A 14,436-nucleotide genomic window follows, 5' to 3' on the forward strand; every position below is an offset into this window, starting at 1 on the left:
AAGAGTTTGCTAGCATGTTTTAGCATGCTTCTAGTATGTTGTTAGCATGTTTAGCACTTGCTGGCATTTTTTTATATGTTATTAGGAGTCCATAACAGTGTTAAACATGTCACTTCCTGTTGCCAGCAGGTGGCGCTATGACTATAACTGAATATGAGCATGGTCATGTGTTCAGGACAGAACTCTTATCAAACGTGTGAAGTTTGGGGCAGATTGGACATTCCGTGCCTGAGTTACAGCAACTTCCTGTTTCATGGCGAAACATCGAAATTTGTCAAGCCGCCGAGGACCCGCCCTTCGATGAAAACTCAAGATCTTCGCAATTTAACGTCGCAAAGGCCTTAAGATTACACTCACCAAATTTGAAGATGATCAGATTAAAACTGTAGGAGGAGTTCGTTAAAGTACGAGGCCTGAAAATGGCAAAAACTGCACAAAAATCTGAGAGGAAGTTCAAAATGGCTGACTTCCTGTTGTGTTTAGGGCTATGCTCCAAGAGACTTTTTTGTAGGTATTAGGTCATTACATGTATATACCGAATTTCGTGCACGTACGTGGAACGTTGCGGGAGGCGCACTCAGTTGAACTTTTATAGGTGGCGCTATCGAGCCATTTTGCCCCGTCCAATTCTGAAACCTATATCAGATGTAAATTTTCGCCAGTTCTGACGCGTGTGCAAAGTTTCGTGAGTTTTCGAGCATGTTTAGGCCCTCAAAAATGCAATTAAATGCGGAGAAGAATAATAATAATAATAATAAATATAGCTGCGAGCAGCGATTACGGGCCTAAGCCGGTGGCACCGCAATCCCGGTGCCTTTAGTTACCTAAAGGCACCGGGCTGGCGGTACCACCGGCTTTGGCCCTCCATCGCTGCTCGCAGCTATATTTATATATATATATATATATATATATATATATATATATATATATATATATATATATATATATATATATATATATATATATATACATACACACACACATATATATATATATATATATATATATATATATATATATATATATATATATATTACCGTTCAAAAGTTTGGGGTCAGTAAGATTTTTAATGTTTTCAGGAGAAGTCTCTTCTGCTCACCAAGGCTGCATTTATTTGATTAAAAATACAAACAAAAACTGTAATATTGTGAAATATTATTCCAATTTAAAACAGCTGTTTTCAATTTTAAAATATTTTACATAGTAATTAATTTCTGTGATCAAAGTTGAGTTTTCAGCATCATTACTCCAGTCTTCAGTGTCACATGATCCTTCAGAAATCATTCTAATATGATGATTGATGCTCAATAAATATTCATTATTATTTTCAATGTTGAAAACAGTTGTGTACAGATTTTTTTTTCAAAATGCTTTGATGAATGTAAAGTTCAAAAGAACAGCATTTATTTCAAATATAATTTTTTTAACATTATAAATGTCTTTACTGTAACTGTTGATCAGTTTAACTCATCCTTCATAAATAAAAGTATTGATTTATTTTATTTCTTTCCCCCAAAAATAACATTTAAATTATTACTAACCCCAAACTTTTGAGCGGTAGTGTTATGTTACAAAAGCTTTAGATTTCAGATAAATGCTGTTCTTTTGAACTTTCTATTCATCAAAGACTGTACACAACTGTTTTCAACATTTAAAATAATAATGAATGTTTCTTGAGCATCAATCATCATATTAGAATAATTTCTGAAGGATCATGTGACAGTGACTCCGCTTTGATCACAGGAATAAATAACAGTTTAAAATTTATATTAAAATAGAAAGCAGCTGTTTTAAATTGGAATAATATTTTACAATATTACTGTTTTTGTTTGTATTTTTAATCAAATAAATGCAGCCTTGGTGAGCAGAAGAAACTTCTCTGTTATGTGCGCGCCACAGACTGCACGCACGTCCGCTTAGAGTTCCGCCTTTTGCGTTCCGTCAATATTACGTTATTAGAAAAATATTTTTTTAGAGAATCGATTTTTTGACATTTGTGAATCGATTCAGAATCGTCCACGTCCGGATCGCGATGCATCTAAGTTCATCAATTTTTTCTCCCACCGCTAGATTTCATACAACAGGTTAATAAACAGTTACAATTAACCGAATAACCAGTGGGAAAATATCCTCAGACACATACCTAATAAATGTATCTTTAAATAGAATATTGGCCTACCTAGTAAAACGTTTTATATACTATTTTGATATCCTTTTGGACACAAGAGGGCAGTATAGCCCTATGTTTGCTTTTTTTGTTGAACCAAATAGCACTAAATAGCCTGTTCATAACTTTTTCATACTTCTTGAATTGCAAAAACAGAATAAAATGGGTTTAGTTCTAATATTTGTATAATTTTATATAAAAATAAATGGTGCATAATTACATTTTTAGAAGTTATGAGATGTTTCCTGCTTCCTTTTTGACATTAATTTAATCCCTCGCCATAGCAAAACCGTTTGAGATATTCAATATCCGTTCACAATTTAGCATCTTTAATGTATTTTCATCATGTTGAAAAAGTTTGGTGGGAATAAAATAAATATTTTAAGAGGAGTGGCTAAAAATTCAGAGGCTGATTTTGCAAAAAAATCCACATTCAGACCAAAATATCTGACTTCCTCATGGCCGGAGCTAATGAATGTAAATTAGAAAGTTGTCCGGCTTGATGAGAACAATATACAAACTATTTTTTTTTTTACTGTAGTTAAAACTAACCCCCCCACTTTTGTCAAAAGCATGTTGAAAGTGACACACTTCCTGCTGCCAGTTGGTGGCGCTATAACTTTGACTCACAATAGTTACATCCATCTGATCGGCCTCTTACCACGAACACACTGGTGAAGTTTCATCAAGATCAGTTAATGTATGCAGAAGTTATACCACTTCGTGTTTCTCTTTTCTCGCCATAAATTCGTTTCCTCGCCACGGCCAAACCGTTCGAGATATCAAAAATCCGTCTGCAATTTAGCATCCTCAATGTCTTGACTTCATGCACACCGAGTTTGGTGGGGATTGGATGAATTCTCTAGGAGGAGTACTTCGCATTCCACAGCGAGCGTTTTCCAAACAACCCATAATAGCCGACTTCCTGTTGGGCTGGCGTAAAACTTGACCGGGGGAAAGTTGTTCGGCACGATGAGATCTATATGTGTACCGAGTTTCATATTAATTCATGCAAGCGTGTTTGATATATGGACCAAGTTTTAGAACCCTGTTCAAGGGGGCGCTGTTGAGCCCCCCAGCCACGCCCGGGTACCAGCTTCTGCCCGTCCCTGATGGCAGGGGGTTCTGACTTGTGTGCAAAGTTTCAAGAGTTTTTGAGCACGTTAAGGACCCCAAAAGCCCCTGAAACCTTGATTAACAATATAAAAGCAATAGTCAAATCCCCCCTCCCCTCACACACACAGAGACACAGAGAGAGGGAGAGAAAATTCTTTAGAAAATCCACATTCAAACCAAAATATCTCTCTTCCTGTTGGTCGGAGATAGTTAATGTCAATTAGAAAGTTGTCCGTCTTGATGAGAACAATACACATACCAAGTTTTGTTGCTGTTGATAAAACTAACCCCCCCACTTATGACTAAAGGTGGCGCTACTGAGCCCCTCACCACGCCCGTTTCTGAAACTTTGCACATGTCTACGGGCTAATAAATGTAATGTGTCTGTCGAGTTTCATCCAATTTCAAGTATGTTAAGAGTCTCAAAAGGATCAAAAAAGAATATTAAAGTTTGATGCGTTGCCACGGCAACAGTATCTAAGATATCTATAATCCTTTCACAGGTCTACATCTGCCGTGTGTTTACATTATACACATAAAGTTTGAAGCAAATCGGGTAAAAATAAGAGGGTGATTTCAAAGCATTTTGAAAGTGACACACTTCCTGCTGCCAGTTGGTGGCGCTATAATTTTGACTCACAATAGTCACATCCATGTGATCGGCCTTTTACCACGAACACACTGCTGAAGTTTCATCAAGATCAGTTAATGTATGCAGGAGTTATAACACACTTCCTGTTTTCATTATTCGCCATAAATTCGTTTCCTCGCCACGGCCAAACCGTTCGAGATATCAAAAATCCGTCCGCAATTTAGCATCCTCAATGTCTTGACTTCATGCTGACCGAGTTTGGAGGCGATTGGATCAATTCCCTAGGAGGAGTACATTAAATTCCACAGCATGCGTTTCCAAACAACCCATAATAGCCGACTTCCTGTTGGGCTGGCGTAAAACTTAGAGCACGAAAGTTGTTCGGCCCGATGAGATCTATATGTGTTCTGAGTTTCATATTATTACATGCAAGTGTGTTTGATTTATGGACAAGGGTTCGGATCCCGTTCCAGGGGGCGCTGTCGAGCCCCCCTGCCACGCCCGGGTACCAGCTTCAGCCCGGCCCTGATGGCCGCGGGTTCTGACCCGTGTGCAAAGTTTCAAGAGTTTTCGAGCATGTTAAGGGCCCCAAAAGTGCCCGGAACCTTGACAAAATAATAATAATAATAATAATAATAATAATAATAATAAATATAGCTGCGAGCAGCGATTACGGGCCCAAGCCGGTGGCACCGCAACCCCGGTGCCTTTAGTTACCTAAAGGCACCGGGGTGGCGGTACCGCCGGCTTTGGCCCTCCATCGCTGCTCGCAGCTATATTTATTTATATATATATATATATATATATATATATATATATATATATATATATATATATATATATATACATACACACACATACATATATATGTATATATATATATATATATATATATATATATATATATATATATATATATATATATTATTGTTCAAAAGTTTGGGGTCAGTAAGATTTTTAATGTTTTTAGGAGAAGTCTCTTCTGCTCACCAAGGCTGCATTTATTGATTAAAAATACAAACAAAAACAGTAATATTGTGAAATATTATTCCAATTTAAAACAGCTGTTTTCAATTTTTAAATATTTTACATAGTAATTCATTTCTGTGATCAAAGTTGAGTTTTCAGCATCATTACTCCACTCTTCAGTGTCACATGATCCTTCAGAAATCATACTAATATGATGATTGATGCTCAATAAATATTCATTATTATTTTCAATGTTGAAAACAGTTGTGTACAGATTTTTTTTTTTTTCAAAATGCTTTGATGAATGTAAAGTTCAAAAGAACAGCATATATTTCAAATATATATATTTTTAACATTATAAATGTCTTTACTGTAACTGTTGATCAGTTTAACTCATCCTTCATAAATAAAAGTACTGATTTATTTTATTTATTTCCCCAAAAAATAAAATTTTAATTATTACTAACCCAAAACTTTTGAGCGGTAGTGTTTAACGTTACAAAAGCTTTAGATTTCAGATAAATGCTGTTCTTTTGAACTTTCTATTCATCAAAGACTGTACACAACTGTTTTCGACATTTAAAATAATAATGAATGTTTCTTGAGTATCAATCATCATATTAGAATAATTTCTGAAGGATCATGTGACAGTGACGACTGGAGTAATGATGCTGAAAACTCAGCTTTGATCACAGGAATAAATAACAGTTTAAAATATATTAAAATAGAAAGCAGCTGTTTTAAATTGGAATAATATTTTACAATATTACTGTTTTTGTTTGTATTTTTAATCAAATAAATGCAGCCTTGGTGAGCAGAAGAAACTTCTCTGTTATGTGCGCGCCACAGACTGCACGCACGTCCGCTTAGAGTTCCGCCTTTTGCCTTCCGTCAATATTACGTTATTAGAAAAATATTTTTTTAGAGAATCGATTTTTTGACATTTGTGAATCGATTCAGAATCGTCCACGTCCGCATCGCGATGCATCTAAGAATAAATTTTTTCTCCCACCCCTAGATTTCATACAACAGGTTAATAAACAGTTACAATTAAGTCACTTACATTTTAGATGCAATGTTGACTGTTTTTGTTCTGTTTCAGCAGCGAAAATAGTTAAACAAAGATCACGGCAGAACCATCACGCATCACGTGTTTTCTCATAACTGAACGATTCAGCATTTTTAACGAATCGGTTGACTCAAAGATTGAATGATCAATCCATAAACATCTGTCTTAATCATGATCGACTCATTCGAACGAATCGTTTGAACGAATGAATCAATGACTCGCTTATTAAGATGGATGCCTGGCGACACCTAATGGCGGTTTAGTGTTGTTTAAAAGCATCATTCTTTCCCACATGTGTGTGATTTGTGTGTGCAACATTATCATTATTTTTCTTACACTATTATATTAGCGATTTAAAAGCACCCACTCGTGTCACACGTCGATTAACCGGTGGGAAAATATCCTCAGACACATACCTAATACATGTATATTTAAATACAATATTGGCCTACCTGGTAAAAAGTTTTATATACTATTTTGATGTCCTTTTGGACACAAGAGGGCAGTATAGCCCTATGTTTGCTTTTTTGTTGAACCAAATAGCACTAAATAGCCTGTTTTAACTTTTTCATTCTTCTTGAATTGCAAAAACAGAATAAAATGGGTTTAGTTGTGATATTTGTATACTTTTATATAGAAATAAATGGTATATAATTACATTTTTAGAAGATTTTTAGTGTTTCCTTTTTGGACATTATTTAATCCCTCGCCATAGCAAAACCGTTTTAGATATTTATTATCCATTCACAATTTAGCATATTTAATGTAGTTTCATCATGTTGAAAAAGTTTGGTACGAATAAAATAAATAGTTTAAGAGGAGTGGCTAAAAATTCAGAGGCTGATTTTGCAAAAAAATCCACATTCAGACCAAAATATCTGACTTCCTGATGGCCAGAGCTATTGAATGTAAATTAGAAAGTTGTCCGGCTTGATGAGAACAATATACAAACTATTTTTTCTTTACTGTAGTTAAAACTAACCCCCCCACTTTTGTCAAAAGCATGTTGAAAGTGACACACTTCCTGCTGCCAGTTGGTGGCGCTATAACTTTGACTCACAATAGCTACATCCATCTGATCGGCCTCTTACCACGAACACACTGCTGAAGTTTCATCAAGATCAGTTAATGTATGCAGAAGTTATTCCACTTCCGTGTTTCTCTTTTCTCGCCATAAATTCGATTCCTCGCCACAGCCAAACCGTTCGAGATATCAAAAATCCGTCCGCAATTTAGCATCCTCAATGTCTTGACTACATCCACACCGAGTTTGAAGGGGGCACGGTGAATTTTCTAGGAGGAGTATTTCACATTCCACAGCAAGCGTTTTCCAAACAACCCATAATAGCCGACTTCCTGTTGGGCTGGCGTAAAACTTGACCGGGGTAAAGTTGTTCGGCCCGATGAGATCTATATGTGTACCGAGTTTCATATTAATTCATGCGAGCGTGTTTGATATATGGATCAAGTTTTAGAACCCCGTTCAAGGGGGCGCTGTTGAGCCCCCCAGCCACGCCCGGGTCCCAGCTTCAGCCCGGCCCTGATGGCCGTGGGTTCTGACCTGTGTGCAAAGTTTCAAGAGTTTTTGAGCACGTTAAGGACCCCAAAAGCCCCTGAAACCTTGATTAACAATATAAAAGCAATAGTCAAATCCCCCCCTCCCCTCACACACACACAGACACAGAGAGGGAGAGAAAATTCTTCAGAAAATCCACATTCAAACCAAAATATCTCTCTTCCTGTTGGTCAGAGATGGTTCATGTAAATTAGAAAGTTGTCCGTCTTGATGAGAACAATACACATACCAAGTTTTGTTGCTGTTGATAAAACTAACACCCCCACTTATGACTAAAGGTGGCGCTACTGAGCCCCTCACCACGCCCGTTTCTGAAACTTTGCACATGTCTACTGGATAATAAATGTGATGTGTCTGTCGAGTTTCATGCAATTTCAAGTATGTTAAGAGTCTCAAAAGCATAAAAAAAGAATATTAAAGTTTGATGCGTTGCCACGGCAACAGTATCTAAGATATCAATAATCCTTTCACAGGTTTACATCTGCCGTGTGTCTACATTGTACACATAAAGTTTGAAGCAAATCTGGTAAAAATAAGACAGTGATTTCAAAGCATTTTAATAGTGATGTACTTCCTGCTGCCTGTTGGTGGCGCTATAACTTTGACTCACAATAGTCACATCTGTGCGATCGGCCTCTTACAACGAACACACTGCTGAAGTTTCATCAAGATCAGTTAATGTATGCAGAAGTTATAACACACTTCCTGTTTCATTTTTTCGCCATAAATTCGTTTCCTCGCCACGGCCAAACCGTTCGAGATATCAAAAATCCGTCCGCAATTTAGCATCCTCAATGTCTTGACTTCATGCACACCGAGTTTGGAGGCGAATCGATGAATTCCCTAGGAGGAGTACATTAAATTCCACAGCATGCGTTTCCAAACAACCCTAAATAGCCGACTTCCTGTTGGGCTGGCGTAAAACTTAGAGCACGAAAGTTGTTCGGCCCGATGAGTTCTATATGTGTACCGAGTTTCATATTATTACATGCAAGCGTGTCTGATTTATGGACAAGTGTTCGGATCCCGTTCCAGGGGGCGCTGTCGAGCCCCCCTGCCACGCCCGGGTACCAGCTTCAGTCCGGCCCTGATGGCCGCGGGTTCTGACGTGTGTGCAAAGTTTCAAGAGTTTTTGAGTATGTTAAGGGCCCCAAAAGTGGCAAAAAGGCAAAAAAAAAATAATAATAAAAAAGAAAAAGAAAAATAATCCTACCGGAAACAATAGGGCCTTCACCCTTTCAGGGCTTGGGCCCTAATAATAATAATAATAATAATAATAATAAATATATATACTGTATATATATATATATATATATAAAAATATAGCTGCGAGCAGCGATTACGGGCCCAAGCCGGTGGCACCGCAACCCCGATGCCTTTAGTTACCTAAAGGCACCGGGGTGGCGGTGCCGCCGGCTTGGGCCCTCCATCGCTGCTCGCAGCTATATTTATATATATATATATATATATACAGTATATATATAACAAAAGATATATACATTATATATATATCAGACAAGTAATATTCTCTGTCTTGTCACTTCACAAAAAAATGGTACAAATTGTACTACTGACTATTTAAACAAAGCAGTGTAATTTTGATAAGTTAGGTTGACTATTTTATAATTATATTTTATTAGGGCTATAATGAACAGGCTGCGATGTCAAGATTGCAATGCTGGTGTGTGTGTGTGTGTGTGTGTGTGTCGTGGGCGTGATTGAACAGTGGAGACATAAAAATATACTTTATGGTGCTAACTTTAAAATTGAAATAAAATGCTCACGGCTGCACGGGAATTCATTCCTACTTCCATAGGAATTCATTGAAAAAGCTCGCTCTGCTCCCAACCATAATCAATGTCAGTGCGGACGAACATATTTTACTTTCGTTTTTAAGTTAGCGATTCAAAAGCCCCCAGCAGTGTCACACGTCGATTAACCGGTGGGAAATTTTTTATCACAGTCACATCCCTAATATATTTATATATAAATACAATAGGCCTACCTGAAAGAGAATTTTACTTGCCCGACCAGAGTATATCCTGATTAGAACGTCAATAACAAAAAAATAACTTGGGAATCACTAAAACGAGAGATTATTCTAATTTCATTGCATTCATTTTAAGTTGCAATCAGCAGTTAATAATAAATGTATTACTGATCAATGGTAACAAGGTTGCACTGCTGAGGCTCATGCAGCTTCTCCAGGAGAATTGTAAACAAATGAGCGCAGCACACAAAAAAGCAACCCAGTTAACAACATACTGACTATAAAAATTACAAATATGGAGTTTTTATATATTTTATAACATATGATAGAGTTAAGCAACCTCACTTGACGAGTAGGCAACTATTTCCTGAATACAATCACGATTGAAACTGTGACATTGATTTCATACAACAGGTTAATAAACAGTTACAATTAAGTCACTTACATTTTAGATGCAATATTGACTGTTTTTGTTCTGTTTCAGCAGCAAAAATAGTTAAAGATCACAGCAGAACCATCGCGCATCTCACAGCAACTTGTTTTCTCATTACTGAATGATTCAGCATTTTGAACGAATCGGTTGACTCAAAGATTCAATGACCAATCCATAAACATCTGTCTCAATCATGAATGACTCAGTCATTCGAACGAATCGTTTGAACGAATTAATTAATGACTCGCTCATTAAGACGATCGCCTGGCGACACCTAATGGCGGTTTAGTGTTATGTTTAAAAGTATCATTCTTTCCAACGTGTGTGCACCATTATCAATGTCTGTGCGGACGTCTTTACTTTCACTTTTATATTAGCGATTTAAAAGCACCCGCTCGTGTCACACATCGATTAACCAATGGGAAAATATCCTCACAGTCATATACCTAATAAATTTATATTTAAATACAATAGGCCTACCTAGTAAAACGTTTTATATACTATTTTGATATCCTTTTGGACACAAGAGGGCAGTATAGCCCTATGTTTGCTTTTTTTGTTGAACCAAATAGCACTAAATAGCCTGTTCATAACTTTTTCATACTTCTTGAATTGCAAAAACAGAATAAAATGGGTTTAGTTCTAATATTTGTATAATTTTATATAAAAATAAATGGTGCATAATTACATTTTTAGAAGTTATGAGATGTTTCCTGCTTCCTTTTTGACATTAATTTAATCCCTCGCCATAGCAAAACCGTTTGAGATATTCAATATCCGTTCACAATTTAGCATCTTTAATGTATTTTCATCATGTTGAAAAAGTTTGGTAGGAATAAAATAAATATTTTAAGAGGAGTGGCTAAAAATTCAGAGGCTGATTTTGCAAAAAAATCCACATTCAGACCAAAATATCTGACTTCCTCATGGCCGGAGCTAATGAATGTAAATTAGAAAGTTGTCCGGCTTGATGAGAACAATATACAAACTATTTTTTTTTTACTGTAGTTAAAACTAACCCCCCCACTTTTGTCAAAAGCATGTTGAAAGTGACACACTTCCTGCTGCCAGTTGGTGGCGCTATAACTTTGACTCACAATAGTTACATCCATCTGATCGGCCTCTTACCACGAACACACTGGTGAAGTTTCATCAAGATCAGTTAATGTATGCAGAAGTTATACCATTTCGTGTTTCTCTTTTCTCGCCATAAATTCGTTTCCTCGCCACGGCCAAACCGTTCGAGATATCAAAAATCTGTCCGCAATTTAGCATCCTCAATGTCTTGACTTCATGCACACCGAGTTTGGTGGGGATTGGATGAATTCTCTAGGAGGAGTACTTCGCATTCCACAGCGAGCGTTTTCCAAACAACCCATAATAGCCGACTTCCTGTTGGGCTGGCGTAAAACTTGACCGGGGGAAAGTTGTTCGGCACGATGAGATCTATATGTGTACCGAGTTTCATATTAATTCATGCAAGCGTGTTTGATATATGGACCAAGTTTTAGAACCCTGTTCAAGGGGGCGCTGTTGAGCCCCCCAACCACGCCCGGGTACCAGCTTCTGCCCGTCCCTGATGGCAGGGGGTTCTGACTTGTGTGCAAAGTTTCAAGAGTTTTTGAGCACGTTAAGGACCCCAAAAGCCCCTGAAACCTTGATTAACAATATAAAAGCAATAGTCAAATCCCCCCCTCCCCTCACACACACAGAGACACAGAGAGAGGGAGAGAAAATTCTCCAGAAAATCCACATTCAAACCAAAATATCTCTCTTCCTGTTGGTCGGAGATAGTTAATGTCAATTAGAAAGTTGTCCGTCTTGATGAGACCAATACACATACCAAGTTTTGTTGCTGTTGATAAAACTAACCCCCCCACTTATGACTAAAGGTGGCGCTACTGAACCCCTCACCACGCCCGTTTCTGAAACTTTGCACATGTCTACTGGCTAATAAATGTGATGTGTCTGTCGAGTTTCATGTAATTTCAAGTATGTTAAGAGTCTCAAAAGCATCAAAAAAGAATATTAAAGTTTGATGTGTTGCCACGGCAACAGTATCTAAGATATCAATAATCCTTTCACAGGTCTACATCTGCCGTGTGTCTACATTGTACACATAAAGTTTGAAGCAAATCGGGTAAAAATAAGACATTGATTTCAAAGAATTTTGAAAGTGATGTACTTCCTGCTGCCTGTTGGTGGCGCTATAACTTTGACTCACAATAGTCACATCTGTATGATCGGCCTCTTACAACGAACACACTGCTGAAGTTTCATCAAGATCAGTTAATGTATGCAGAAGTTATAACACACTTCCTGTTTCATTTTTTCGCCATAAATTTGTTTCCTCGCCACGGCCAAACCGTTCGAGATATCAAAAATCCCCTGGCAATTTTTCATCCTCAATGTCTTGACTTCATGCACACTGAGTTTGGTGGTGATCGGGTGAATTCTCTAGGAGAAGTGTTTCAAATACCAGACCATGCGTTTCCAAACAACCCTTAATAACCGACTTCCTGTTGGGCTGGCATAAAAAGTAAAAGTATGAAAGTTGTTCGGCCCGATGAGATCTATATGTGTACCGAGTTTCATATTATTACATGCAAGCGTGTCTGATTTATGGACCAAGTTTTCGGACCCCGTTCAAGGGGGCGCTGTCGAGCCCCCCTGCCACGCCCGGGTACCAGCTTCAGCCCGGCCCTGATGGCCGCAGGTTCTGACCCGTGTGCAAAGTTTCAAGAGTTTTCGAGCACGTTAAGGGTCTCAAAAGTGCCCGAAAGGTTGACAGAAAAATAATAATAATAATAAATATAGCTGCGAGCAGCGATTACGGGCCCAAGCCGGTGGCACCGCAACCCCGATGCCTTTAGTTACCTAAAGGCACCGGGGTGGCGGTGCCGCCGGCTTTGGCCCTTCATCGCTGCTCGCAGCTATATTTATATATATATATATATATATATATATATATATATATATATATCTTTAATGTATTTTTATCATGTTGAAAAAGTTTGGTGTGAATAAAATAAACCACTTAGGAGGAGTAACTAAAAACTCAGAGTCTGACATATCCAAAAAATCCACATTCAAACCAAAATATCTGACTTCCTGTTGCTCGGAGCTAATGACTGTAAATTAGAAAGTTGTCCGGCTCGATGAGACCAATATGCGTACTGATTTTTGTAACTGTGGGTAAAAGTAACCCCCCCACTTTTGTCAAAAGCATTTTGAAAGTGACACACTTCCTGCTACCAGTTGGTGGCGCTATAACTTTGACTCAAAATAGTTACATCCATCTGACCGGCCTCTTACCATGAACACACTGCTGAAGTTTCATCAAGATCAGTTAATGTATGCAGAAGTTATAACACTTCGTGTTTCTCTTTTCTCGCCATAAATTCGTTTCCTCGCCACGGCCAAACCGTTCGAGATATCTAAAATCCGTCCGCAATTTAGAATCCTCAATGTCTTGACTTCATGCTGACCGAGTTTGGTGGGGATCGGATGAATTCTCTAGGATGAGTGTTTCAAATTCCACAGCATGTGTTTTTCAAACAACCCATAATAGCAGACTTCCTGTTGGGCGGAGCTAATAATTTAGAGTGCGGAAGTTGTTCGGCCCGATGAGATCTATATGTGTACCGAGTTTCATATTAATTCATGCAAGCGTGTTTGATATATGGACCAAGTTTTCAGACCGTGTTCAAGGGGGCGCTGTTGAGCCCCCCTGCCACGCCCGTGTACCAGCTTCAGCCCGGTCCTGATGACCGTGGGTTCTGACCTGTGTGAAAAGTTTCAAGTGTTTTTGAGCACGTTAAGTGCGCCAAAAGCCCCTAAAACCTTGAAAAACAAAGATTAAATGGAATAGACAACCCCCCCCCCACACACACACAGACACACAGAGAGAGAGAGAAAATTCTTCAGAAAATCCACATTCAAACCAAAATATCTGACTTCCTGTTGGTTGGAGCTTATAAGTGTAAATTAGAAAGTTGTCCGGCTCGATGAGAACAATATACATACCGATTTTTGCGATTCTAGGAAAAACTAAGCCCCTATTTTTGACTAAAGGTGGCGCTACTGAGCCCCTCACCACGCCCATTTCTGAAACTTTGAACATGTCTACTGGCTAATAAATGTGATGTGTCTGTCGAGTTTCATGCATTTTCAAGCATGTGAAGAGTCTCAAAAGCATCCGAAAAGAACATTAAAGTTTGATGCGTTGCCACGGCAACAGTATCTAAGATATCAATAATCCTTTCACAGGTCTACATCTGCCAGGTGTCTACATTATACACATAAAGTTTGAAGCAAATCGGATAAAAATAAGAGGGTGATTTCAAAGCATTTTGATAGTGACACACTTCCTGCTGCCAGTTGGTGGCGCTATAACTTTGAGTCACAATAGTCACATCCATGTGATCGGCCTCTTACAACGAACACACTGCTGAAGTTTCATCAAGATCAGTTTATGTATGCTGAAGTTATAACACACTTCCTGTTTCCATTATTCGCCCTAAA

At 38.1% G+C, this 14,436-nt stretch overlaps 1 protein-coding gene across 3 annotated transcripts in view; it reads right to left on the reverse strand.

The window, feature by feature from the left end:
* The window catches only part of svild (supervillin d), a 287,700-nt gene that overhangs the window by 222,299 nt on the left and 50,965 nt on the right, over nucleotides 1–14,436 (reverse strand). The gene's annotated exons all lie outside the window — the stretch shown is intronic.

Source organism: Abramis brama (assembly GCF_963993115.1).
Source record: "Abramis brama genome assembly, chromosome: 14".
NCBI lineage: Eukaryota > Metazoa > Chordata > Actinopteri > Cypriniformes > Leuciscidae > Abramis > Abramis brama.